The sequence below is a fragment of the Hevea brasiliensis genome, chromosome 14 (genome assembly GCF_030052815.1).
Source record: "Hevea brasiliensis isolate MT/VB/25A 57/8 chromosome 14, ASM3005281v1, whole genome shotgun sequence".
Classification (NCBI taxonomy): domain Eukaryota; kingdom Viridiplantae; phylum Streptophyta; class Magnoliopsida; order Malpighiales; family Euphorbiaceae; genus Hevea; species Hevea brasiliensis.
Genome location: NC_079506.1, coordinates 29794340 through 29807559, shown reverse-complemented (window position 1 = coordinate 29807559; position 13220 = coordinate 29794340). Strand labels below are relative to the sequence as shown.

General features: G+C 30.7%; 1 non-coding gene across 1 annotated transcript; it reads right to left on the bottom strand.

Moving 5' to 3' along the window:
* Positions 1 to 4504: 4504 nt before the first annotated feature.
* On the bottom strand, positions 4505 to 11469 carry LOC110662799 (cold-regulated protein 27). The gene is made up of 5 exons (XR_009143537.1): positions 11242 to 11469; positions 9446 to 9622; positions 8806 to 9094; positions 5164 to 5273; positions 4505 to 4976 (listed from the first exon to the last, which is right to left on the bottom strand). It is a non-coding gene; the product is annotated as a cold-regulated protein 27 (transcript).
* Positions 11470 to 13220: the final 1751 nt, after the last annotated feature.

Sequence of the window (13220 nt, the reverse complement as noted above, 5' to 3'; positions counted from 1 at the left end):
CTTGCACGATGCATATGACCCTAGATGAAAATTTTTTGAATTCAATATCTAAACTTGTGTTTTTCATGCTTTCGCTCCTTCAACTAGTGCATATAATCCTTTGATGATACTATTATCTTATATATAGGTGTTTTGAGTTTGATACTGCTTACATGCTCATACTATGTATTAGTATACCAACATGTGTTGGCTCTTACTAATTAATTATATATGAAGATATGTGTTTAATCAAGAAGGAATCAATTACCCTAAGCAAATAGGAACAAAATCCTATGCCTATCTGAGTTGTACTTAATAAACTAAGTTCTAGGCTAGGATGGATAGATTTAGTCAGAAAAGATTTTCTAATAAAAAGTCCTATTAATCAAGAACTAGAATTAAGATGAAGACATATTATTCAAGGCAATTAGAGTTTGACATTAATTGTGACCCTAGTTGGAATTAGAATTTTGTAACAGAGATTTTAGTGCATAGTAAGTATGATCAATGTTCATAGATAAGGGATGAATCTAATTCATCACTAGTTGGGTAGTCATGGTACACTATGCCAGATGTTAACCATAATTTATGAGAACTAAGAGTAGAAAGAGAATTTCACTTTAAGTATGGAAAGAGTTCTAATAATATTAAAGAGTTAATATTATTTCCATTGCCAATTAGTAATAGACTTAAGAAGTCACATACATAAGAACAAGTGATCAATGCATAATTAATTTGATTAATTAATTAAATAGTTTAATTGTTTAATTAAATTCATAAATTTAGTTTGCTATAAGGCTGCAAAGTTCTTATCATAACTTGACTAAATTCTATTTATTGGGTTTCTTAGAAGAAAATAAGCTAGTTTTTAAATTATTTAAATATAAGCTTAATTAATTAAAGGAGTTTAATTAATTGGTAATTTATATATGATATAAATTATTACATAGGAGAATTAAGTTGGCTAATATGGCTTGTAAAGTTATGAGAGAAAATGTGACTTAGTAACTTGGTGGTGATGTGACATGAGATGTCATGTAGCACCATGAGATAATGACAAGTCACCTAATTGACTTATTGAATGGAAGACGGTGTCATGGATGTCTCCTTAATGGAGAATATTCCCTCTCCACTCACAAAATTTAGGGAATTTGAATCCCTAAATTAAGAGAAAAGTCATACCACCACGTGCATTGAGAGAGCTTTATTAGATAGAGATTTCTTTCTTCTCTTTTTCTATCAAGCCAAACACTTTCTCTTAGCCAATTTTTTTAGCAATTCAACAGACATTATAAGTTTTACTCTTGAATTGAAATTAGAGAAGTTGGTTTTCTAAATACCCGAAAAAAAAAAAAAAAAAAAACCAAGAAAAACCATTCGTCCCTTTGGGCATTGCTTGGCCAAAGCATAGGGAGACCATAAGGAGGGTTCGGTTCAAGAGTTAGACTACCTTGAATCATGACTTTGAGTGAACAGATGAGAGGACCGACATTTGGAGGCCTAGCTACCCGAATTTGTGATTGGATATTAATTATGTGCACATTTGGATAAAATCCCTAAATCTTAGTTTAGATTAATTTTGTTGTAAACTTCCTAATGGAAAAATAGGCTAATATTAATTGGGTTGCAAGAATTGTAAAATGTGATTTGACAACAGCTTAAAATTGGTTTTACATGTGATGCATACAACCTAAAATTAAATAAAAGTAAAATTGCTTATGCCCCTCAGCTGTGCCTTCACCTACGTTAAAACTTATCTAATTTAATTTTAAATTATTTTTAACTCACTAACTAGTATATTTAAAAAAAAATATTTTTCTCAACAATAACTTTAACAGTAATGCCAAATAGGCACTAATTTAGTTCACTCAATTCAAATAGATTTTTTAGCTTGGGTTTCATCTTGTGCTTTTTTTTGTATTTATTTTAAAATCATTTCAAAACTAATTTTAGGTATATTTCCTATTGTTAACTCTAAATATAGTTTTGAACTATGAAATTCTTAATTTTTTTCACTTTTAGCATATCTCTATGAAGTACAAACAAATGGAATATAAAAGAAAGTTGCAATTTGCATCAAAATGAAATAGAAAAATGTCAATAAAATCTATTTCTCAAAGAGTAAGCATGTGAACACGCTGATTATAGTAATTAAAGAAGTAAAATTACCCACACGATGTTGCATTGATATTATTATTTTTTTACTAAACTTGATCATTAACTAATGATAAAAATAAAATAACTAATATATAAAAAAATTTTATTTCTCGTTTGGTTAACATAAAAAATTTTTATTCAATGAAAATTATATTTTAATTAATTTTAAAAAAATAGTTAATTTCTATTAATTTTTTAATATATCCATATTTATTCTATATTTTTATTAACAAATATATCGTTAATTAATTATAGTTAGAGTAAGTAATATGACTCATCTAGTATTAGTGGAATATTAGAAAAAGAATAAGTAAAATTTATTACTTTCATAGTTAAAGTCCAATCGTTATAATTATTGTTAAACAACAAAATTTAAAAATGAAAAAAAAATTAAAAAAGATTTTTGGAAGAGACGAAATAAATGGTAGAGTCATGGAGGAGACATTGAGCGGATTTGACACCATAGTGAAAAAATAAAATAAAAAGATTTATTAAAAATAAAAAAAAAATGGGCACTGTACGATCCGTACGCAAAGGGAAAAAAAAACCGTGAACAAATTTTAATATAATCTAAATATATAATTTGCAAAGTAATCTTTAAAACTTTTTAGCATTCTACTAGAGTAAATTATTCTTATGTACAAGGGAAAAAAATGATTTAAGATTTTGTTTTCTTTTTCTTTTTTCTTTTTTTTTTTTAGTGTTATTGTGGTCCATAAAATTTTTTGCAAGTATAAATTTAAAAAATAGAAAATAAACGAGTCAACTGTCCATTAAGGATATTCTCGATGAGAATCTTCTGACATTCAAATTAAAGTTAGTTCAAACGATAGAAGGAGAGAATATCCTAAATATAAATAACGTAGAAGAGTATATTTTTTAGCATATTCATATTTTAGAGAGTATTTTCTGGTGGTGGTGTATATTCTTATATGGAATAAGTAGGGATTGTCCTTAGTGATGTACCTGGATTAGCTAACTGTCTTAGATGAGCTATCTCTGGCCGAACTCGAGCTCTGTTTGGTCGATCTGAACTATGCGTGGCCGATATTTACCAATATGTGATTGAGCCAATCTATTTCTAATTGAGCCTAGTCGTCCATCTCAAATCATCTCAGCCATCCATATCTATATGCATATTATTTTTCCTGCAAAGCGAATGTTACCATATCATGTCATGTTATAAGTGGTATTCTATTATTAATTGGTTTTAATAAATAATAAAATTACTTTATTATAAAAAAATAAGATGATTTAATAAAATTTTTATAATTTATTTTTTAAAATTATTATTAAATTAATATTTTTATAAAATAATTAATTATAAAAAATCTATTAACTTAATAAAAAAATAAATTTTCTTCATAAAAAATAAAATAATTTTTAAAAATTTCTATATATCAAATATTATTTAAAAAATTATAGAAATTAGTTTAGAATCTATTAAATATTATCTATTAGATATTTTAAAAAATTATTATGTGTTTTTTTATATGAGGATATTTTATTTTTTTTAAATTAATAAATTTTTTGAAATTAACTATTTATAAAAAAAATTATTTTACAAGAATTCCATGAGATTAGTTACAAATTTATATTAAATCATTTTATTTTCTTTGCATCGTACAAGTAACTATCAAAGGCGCTCACAATATAGTTAGATGCCGTGTTCTTTATCTGGGCAGAGTCTTTTATGAGTAGTACTCAAGCAGTTGCAAGAGCCATTGGTCCGTTTGACCTACAAAAAATAAATAAATAAGTGAATGACACTGTTTATATACGGGAAGTCATTTTAGCCAAGTAAAAATTAGTTCCTAAAGGCTAAACATATACCTGTTGTAGGACTTAATGCCTCATTAATTGCCCTTTTTGGTCTAATGAATCCTATCATTCCCTTCAAATTGCCTTCATTTGGTTCTTCTGTTGAGTATTGTCAGCTGTTGCCGCGATTAGATTTTGTAGTTTCTGGTGTAAGAAAAAACTATCTCTGTGAAAGAATTTGGAGGAATTTTAGGTAGAACATATATTAACAGGAGAATTGGGGCACAGCACAGGTGAGTCCTTGCTCTGATATCACCAGTTTATCTTGGCATTAGAGAGAGATTAGAATCGTGATCATATTTCTTTCACAATTACAGGACATTATTATATATAAGGATGTAGAAAATTCTACAGCAATTCCAACAATTTCTTCAGCATATTAACTGCATATGCTACACGGTTGGCATAAACTCTCTTCCCCTCTATTGAAGCTCCTGCCTAATGAATCAAAAGAATCCTTATTTGTATATTTGAACACACGCTGTTGCTGCAGCTACAAAATATCAATACATTACCCCATCAATTGTATTCTTCTCCATCTTCTACATACATAAAAAGTTCAATATATCTCTATCAATTGAATGCAATTTACAAACTGGGTTAAGGAACACGAAAACAAGAAAGTAACTTATCTTGTAGAGTTCAGCAGCTTGCTATCATACAGCACATATGAATTTTTCATCCCCTAAAACAATTTTCTAACAAAAATAGTCCCTCATCATATATAGTTATCAGCAAGAACCATCTTCAGGAAGGTTGCCTACTATAATATTTTGCATCTCTCAAAATACATCTTCAACAGGGCAACATGAAAAACCCTAGCATATCTCGCTCTATTGGCTCATTAGAGTTGAGTGTTAACCTTCGATTCCAACTTAGCTCTCCCTTTTGAAATATTGATCAGATTTTGGGTAGACAAAATTATCAGTTTTTTCTGGCAGCAACTGCTGCTGCGCCTGTTTTTCTCTTTCTGTGGAAGCTTGAAAATTGTTCAATTTAGAAGTTGCAAATGGAACAACCTGAAACAGTATAAGAAAGTTCACAGAAAATGAGCAACTCTAAAAACCAAGAAATTTTAACGTTCCAACTCAGACGATCAAGTCTAGAAATCATTCTAAAAACCAAGAAATTTTAAAGTTCCAACTCAGACGATCAAGTCTAGAAATCAAATTAGGAATTTGAATACAGGTTCATTTCGCAAATTACTTGATCATTGCTTGAAGCATCAGCCTCAACTATCTCCAACCTTTTCACCATTGCCATAGAGCTTGACTTCTCTCCTTGGTCTTCATCTACGAAGTTCTGATCTGAAACCTCTGCAAGAAACCTAAGATTTCAGTAAATGAGACATTTGCAGATCAACTCAAACACCATAAACAGGAGCAAATCCTCAAACTAGGGAAATACTGCAATAACACAAGTTCAAAGTTTTTCATGCATCTCATAAAACATTGACTCAAGTGGTCTTGTATCATGCCATAAAAGATTTCTACAGTTTCTATCCAGCAAGAAAAACAATCAAATGTTAATTTAATCAATGAATTAGGTTGTGTAAGTGTAACTTGTGTCAGTAACCTTGTTTCCACAACTGTCAGTAGCGTAGCACTGCAAAACAATTCTGGTTGCATTGGCAATCAAACCAAGCACTAGAAGAACTAAAAATATAAAATGAGAATTTGAGTTCATGAAGAAAGCATGAACGGACACTCTTTCTCTTAGATGAGAGTCTTAAGCTTCAAAGAGTCACGCTCTTGCCCTATGAAATAGGCTTAAGTCATCGATTCCAATCCAAGGATGACTTACCTCATTGACCATCAGCAAGTGGGGGCAACTTTTTCTGAATCCTTAACACCCCAAGATTACCGAAGTACCATAAGAGCTTTGTCACAACATAACTAAATTCCAACCGGACACTTGCTTACAAAATGGCACTAGGGTTTCTCCCAACGGTGAACCAGAAATCGGTGAGATTGAGCCATCCAAAGAGGTTGAACTTCCTTTGTCCTCTCATCCGATTGATCAATTATATATATATATATATATATATATATATATATATATATATATATATATATAATGATTTAACTTATTTATATGTAATTTTCTAGATATGTATGAAGGAGCAACTACTATTGTGCGCATGGTGGGAGGGGACACAAGAGATTTTCCGATCTCAATTGGATTACACCAAGGATCAGCCATAAGCCCTTACCTTTTTACATTAGTTTTAGATGAATTGACGAAACATATACAAGAGAGTATTCCTTGGTGCATGATGTTTGCAGATGATATTGTTCTGATAGATGAGACACGAGAATGAGTCAATAGAAAGCTAGAGCTTTGGAGAAGTGCTCTAGAGTCAAAGGGTTTTAAGTTAAGTAGAACGAAGACAGAATACATGCATTGCAAGTTCAGTGAAGGCTAAACTGGTAATAGGGAATGAGTTAGTTTAAATGGAGTGGTACTGTCCCAAAGTAATCACTTTAAATATCTAGGCTCACTCCTTCAAGTAGATGGGGGATGTGAGGAAGATGTTAGTCATAGGATTAAAACCGGATGGTTGAATTGGAGACGTGCCACGGGAGTTTTATGTGATCGTAAGATTCCCAATAAGTTGAAAGGAAAATTTTACCGTACAGCCATACGACCGGCTATGTTATATGGTAGTGAGTGTTGGGCACTGAAAGAGTCGTATGCGTCTAAGATAAGAGTTGCAAAGATGAGAATGTTAAGGTGGATGAATGGTCATACTAGACTAGATAAAGTCCGTAATGAGAGTATTAGAGAAAAGGCAGGAGTGGTGCCAATTGAAGATAAGTTGAGAGAAGGGAGATTGAGGTGGTTTAGTCATGTGAAGCGTAGAAATACGGAGACTCCAGTTAGATAAATAGAGCACATTAGGTTAGAGGATAGAAAGAAAAAAAGGGGTAGACCTAAATTGACTTAGAGGAGAGTAGTACAACATGACCTAAAAGCATTACACATTTATGAGGATTTAACCCAAAATCGTTTAGAGTGGAGAAAGCGAATCCATATAGCCGACCCCAAATTTTTGGGATAAAGGCTTAGTTGAGTTGAGTATATGTAATTTTCTGTTAATTTTTGTATACAATATGATATTATTATAATCTATTGATTTTCAATAATAAATTTTTAATATGTTGTGTTTCAAATTTTCTTATTTAAGAATATAAATAATATAAATTTTGTAAAAATTTCTTTTTTAATATAATAAAGTTAATTTATATTACATTATAATGTTTGAAATTTTTTATTTAAACATCTAATAAACCATTAACTCTAAATAAATATTATTGAAAGGTCCATAGACATTATTTTATAATATTTTAAAATAATGTTAACAATACATATTTTGTGGTTTTGAACAATACACATTTCGATGATAATAATAATAGTATCTAAAATGAAATAATAATATTTCAATTAAAATCATTTATTTTTCTAAAGTAGTAGTGTTTATAATAAAAACAATTTGTATATAAAATGCTCAAGAAATATTACTAAAATAAATTAACATAATAAAATCCTTTACTATTTTTTAAAAGTAGTGTTCACAGGAAAAAAAAAGAAATTAATAAAGATGTGGAAAAAAATTATAATCAACTATCTTTAAAGTAAGTGCATTTTAGTTCTTATTGAAATAATTATAATATATTATCACTATAATTATAATATATTATCTCTAAGTATAATTATTATTAAAATAATATTAAAATTTTAATTTATGCTAACTATTGTAACATTAAAAATTGAAAATTTTAGGGATTTTTTTCGTCGCTAAACATTATTAGCAATGATGCTGCATGGCCTCATTCATAAAAGAATTAGCAATGAAATTAATGTCGCTAAAAGATGACATTATATGGGTAAACCTTATTAATAAGGTACTAGTAACGGAACTTGTGTCGCTAAAGGTATTAGGGACGAAGTGATATGAATTGGTGACAAATTCTTTGTTGCTAATATATGTTATTGGCATCAAATCATTTCTCTGTCGCTATAAATATGTTTTTGGTATTTTTATAAATAATAAAAATAATGAAAGACATTTTTGGAAATCCCAACCTTCTCATTTTTATATATTATGTATTATATTTAATTTTATAATTATAAATAAATATTTTAATTTATAAAAAAAAACTTAATTAAGTAGAATTTAAATATAAATAGGACTAAAAGTTTTAAATTTATATAAGCTCTAAAATTAATTAGATAATAAAAAATAATATAGTTGTAAATAATAAAAATAATGAAAAGTATTTTGGAAAATTCCAATATCTCCCCGGCCGCTCCTTCATATATATATATATATATAATCATTAACCATAAGGCATTTGTTGATTAAAAGTTCACTCGTACAAAGGTATATATATATATATATATATATCATTAATCATAAGGTATTTGTTGAGTAAAAGTTCACTCGTACAAAGGTTCCAGCCAAAGATCATGGAAAACAATGAGAAATTGTAAAACCAACTCAAATCATAAACTACAGTCCACAGGTCCCGGTGAAATCATGAAGTCCAACTGGTAAACATAGACATTTTTGGATTCCTTATGTCTTCTGCCATCATACAGAATAACACTTGTGTACATGCTAGTGTATCTGTGCAAGCAACAACATACAAGAGCACACGCACACATAAAGAGTAGGGAGGATGCAGGGGAGGGACATTGCATCTAATGCATGATAGAGAAATACAATGCAAGGGGACAAATTTCAGACAGAATTAGTGATTTCAAGCATTTACTACTAGGCTGCCACTAGAAAGTAAAAATGCCATGCTAAGGAGAATTTCCCAGAAGATATAGAGGAATTGATACCTTTGGCAATGCCAACTGAATTGTGATGGCATAGGCTACATTCAGGGTGTTGTGAGTATCTTGTGGATCCACAGCAGACTGGAGAACTCCTTCCTGCATGAATTCTTTTAGTAGGAGGTGCTCGATGTTCTTGACCATGACATGCTGCAATACGCTGCTTTCCTGCAGATGCAAAATGGTGTATCCATGGGCTTTTCTGAATAAAATGAGAATCAGCTGTGCTGTCCAATAAAGGTTTACTCCTGTCAAGGTTGCTTCGCTTCCGGGAGCCATCTTGTAGAACGATAAACTGAAACATAACCAAGAATAAGACAAAACAAACAATAAATAGATCTCCTAAAGGGGGTGGGAAAATGAATGAAAAGGTATAGGTACAAATTGTAAGTATGTATGTGTATATCTCCCCCTCTTCCTCTCTTTGTAATCTGTTCTTTTTTTGGAGGCAAGGAGTGCAGATGGGAAGAAAAGAAGAAACTTGAGATATTGATATTAAAATCTCCGGCCTTGCAGTCAGGTACTTGCGTCAATATGCAGGTAGCTAAGGGATCAAGCCTCCTTCCTTCACATCTCTAGAGCACCCACACTGACTGAAAGATAGGAAAAGAGTGAAGACGGGGAGAAGGGCAGGGGAGTCCCTAACCTGGTGTGAAGAATTACAACTATTTGTTTTCAGTGTTCGGAATGAATATGGCCCCCATAAGGTCTTTTGCAAGCAACCATGCAAAGCAATGGAATGGTGTAATTGATTAACGAATGCCGCTTCTAATGAATCAAGATATAAGCTATGCTTCTCATCTGTCCACACTGTTGACGGGCCCTGTAATTTAAAAAAAAGTACTAAAAATTTGTCAGCTAATAAAATTAAACTCATTAGACTCTGGACATTCATTTTTTTCCATTGGATTACTTGATGAAAACGAGAAGCTTCTGGAATAAAATAAGAAATTAAATGAGTTGCCACTTCCCAGAGATTCACTGCAATTTGCCTAGGCATGTCTAATTTAATATATTGACAAATATGCAGAATAGATAGTTTACAATATGATACTGTGGGAATATTGTAACAGTTTCACCAGATAAGATAGCAGGTATAGCACTGAAATCTACAGAAATGAAATTACATGATACTACACAGCATTGAACTAATCAAGAAAAATAAATTGATGCAGAGGCAGGAAACAGAAACATAGCTAAAGAAGAAACTATTTTGGGATAAAGCATAATTTTTTCTTTTAGAAAAATAAACATACAGTATGGAAAAACAGACAAGGAAACCACAAGGATAATAGAGCTGCTGGACCTGGACATCCAAATCCAGGGAGCTACCCTCCACTAGAAATGAAAAACGACAGAATTCTCCACAAAGATCACAGTCATCACAACAAATCCCCAAACAATAACAACAAGAAGAATTAAGCCTTAATCTCAAACTAGTTGGGGTTGGCTAAATGGATCATTTTTTTGCCATTAAGCTTTATTAGATATCAAGTTCGCAAACAAGATCAATTAAAATCCACATCTTAATGTTTTTACAAATTATACAAGAAACTGATGCCGTCTAAAATCTAAGCGAAATTGAACTAAGTATACAACTTAACTTAACTTAGCTAAGCCTTTATCCCAAAAATTTAGGGTCGGCTATATGGATTCGCTTTCTCCATTCTGACGATTTTGAGTTAAATCCTCAGAAATGTGTAATGCCTCTAGGTCACGTTGTACTACTCTCCTCCAAGTTAATTTAGGTCTACCCCTTTTTTTCTTTCTATCCTCTAAACTAATGTGCTATACTGCTTCAAGTGACCAAACCACCTCAATCTCCCTTCTCCCAACTTATCTTCAATTGGCACCACTCCTACCTTTTCTCTAATACACTCATTACGGACTTTATCTAGTCTAGAAAATTACTCTGGATGAACAGAAAGGAAGGAATGCAAGCGCTTAACAGGCCACCTCATTAACCACAAAATAAAAATTCATTGGCCTACACATATCTGCTTCTAACCTCTGATCTGATAAAAATTCATTGGAAAATCTTATTTCCAAACTGCTATATTCAGCTTAAGCTAAAGGAAATTTTTTTTTCCTAAACCAAAGGCAGTGTAGCTCCTGACCCTTCCAACCACCATAAGAAGAACCTCACTTTTCTCAAATATTTTAAGAAATATGATATAAAATGCAACAAATGCAAATAAAATCAGAAAAAAAAGGACTATTCTGCATAATCATAGCAAACCTAACTATCAGAATAGAAACCCTGATCATTTTTTCTTTTAAAAGAAAAAAGGAGAAAAACTATCTCTTCCTTTACTGCAATGAGATCTCATCTTCCTTGAAGCATTTTTCTTGAACTATTTCCGTCTCTGGTTGCTAAAATTTTGGCTTGTATATCCAAACAAAGCAAAATTGAACCAAAAACACAGAGAATTATGAAATTACCGGGATTGACGAAGCATTGTGAAGCGAGAAATCCTTGGAAGTATCAACGGTTAACGCAGAAGAGTCCGACTTCATCCGGGTGAACTCAGTCCCGCAACCACCAGCCATTGCATCGTGGTCCGGCGATGGCGACGGAATATTTGGCCTGAGATTGTCCCCCTCATCGTCCTCCATTTTTAATGATTTTCTTATTAGCCGATCGGACAAAACGCGACGATCAGTTTCTTAATTTATATTATTTGCCTGTGGTTTTGGCCTTTTGGGTGTAGTTGGGCCCAATAAAGGCTCCAGATGGCAGACCTTTTACACGTGTCAATAGAGTCAATGATGCCACATCAGCAGCAGATGATAATATCTTGAGCCAGTGTCAGCCAGATATTTTTCAATTTGGTTTGGGAGCGCTTGAATTGCTTCGATATTTCCTATCTACCTGCGTTACTATGCATTATTCATAAAAAGATGGCAAAAGGTTTATGGGCGGTGTTCAACCGTACGACGCCATTTTGTCAATTTTGCCAATGTCAAGTTCAATTAATTGCTTTTTAAAAAAAATTAATTAATTCTTTATAGATGCGGACGGTAATACATTAAATATTTTTCATTGCTAAACTTATTTAATATTATTGAAATAAGTGTGGATAATATAATATTGATACAATATAGTTTACGATTGAAAAAGATGAACTGTAATTCTATTAAGATGTTGCTAAACTATTTGTAAATTTGTTCTAAATATTTAAGTAGTTAATGAGCCGGTAGGCAGTGAAGGTAATAAATAGAGTATCTACGAAAATTAAATTTGAACTTAATTAATATTATCATTTGTTTGAAATTTATTTAAAATTTATTTTTAATTAATTAAATTTATTATTATTCAAAAAATATATGAACTCATTTAATTTTATATATTTTAATTAATAATATGTATATATTATTTTTTATTACTAATTTATATTTAAAAATTTAATAATTTTATAAAATATTTAAATTTTATTTTATTTAAAATAAAATATGTTAAAATTTATAAATATTATTATGAAAAATATAAATTTTATATTTAATTAATTATCTATATAAACGATTTGAGTAATAAATATTAGGTACATAATATGTAAAATCTGAATTATCATAAATATCATTTTTTAAATTTAAACTCATTTCAAATTCGATTATTTTGAGTGGAGTAGCCCCAAAAAAACCATCCATCCCGTATTTAATTATTGTAACCTTCGTATAAGAAGTTGACTCTAATTTTACGGGGCGTGTTGATTGAATGAAATTCTCCTCTTTGAATTCTTATGTTCTTCTCTCTGAAATGTTCTCTCTTCTTCCCTTCTCTTTCTTTTTCTATTGAATTTGCATCAATGGTATCAGAGCTGGCTGATTCATGGCCACGGAGAGAAAGTTTGCTCTCAAGAATAGAATTACATATACCAAGTTTCTTTTCCTGAAATTTCCAGTTTCTTAAAAGTTCTCATTTTCTTTACATCTCTGCTTCTCCTTCTTTGTGAATAAAGATGCTCATATATTTTTGTTCTCTCTCTAAAGATCCCCATTTCTTCCTCGGTTCCCTTCTTTCTGTGTGTGTATTCTATTTTTGCTTCTCTCTAATTTTGTTTTGGCTCTCTCTGAATTTCCTTCTTTTCTCTTTTCATTCTTGTTGTGTTTTTTGAATTAATTTCTGGTATGTATCATTGGTATCAGAAACTTCTCTATTTTCTATTTCTCTGCATTCTTTTTGTTCGTTTCTAATTCATTCAAGAAACCATGCCACATTCCTTTCTCAGTCATAAAAACCTTATCAGAATTTAAATGATAGACAGTGTAATGGCTTAAGTTGTGGCGTGATGATCAATTTACCACCATTTATGGTGAGTATCATAAATGACATTGAAGATGAAGAAGGTGACGATGAAAATATTGAGGAATTGCAAAAAATCCAAGAAAATGTTTTTGCTATTAATGATACTATTCAATAA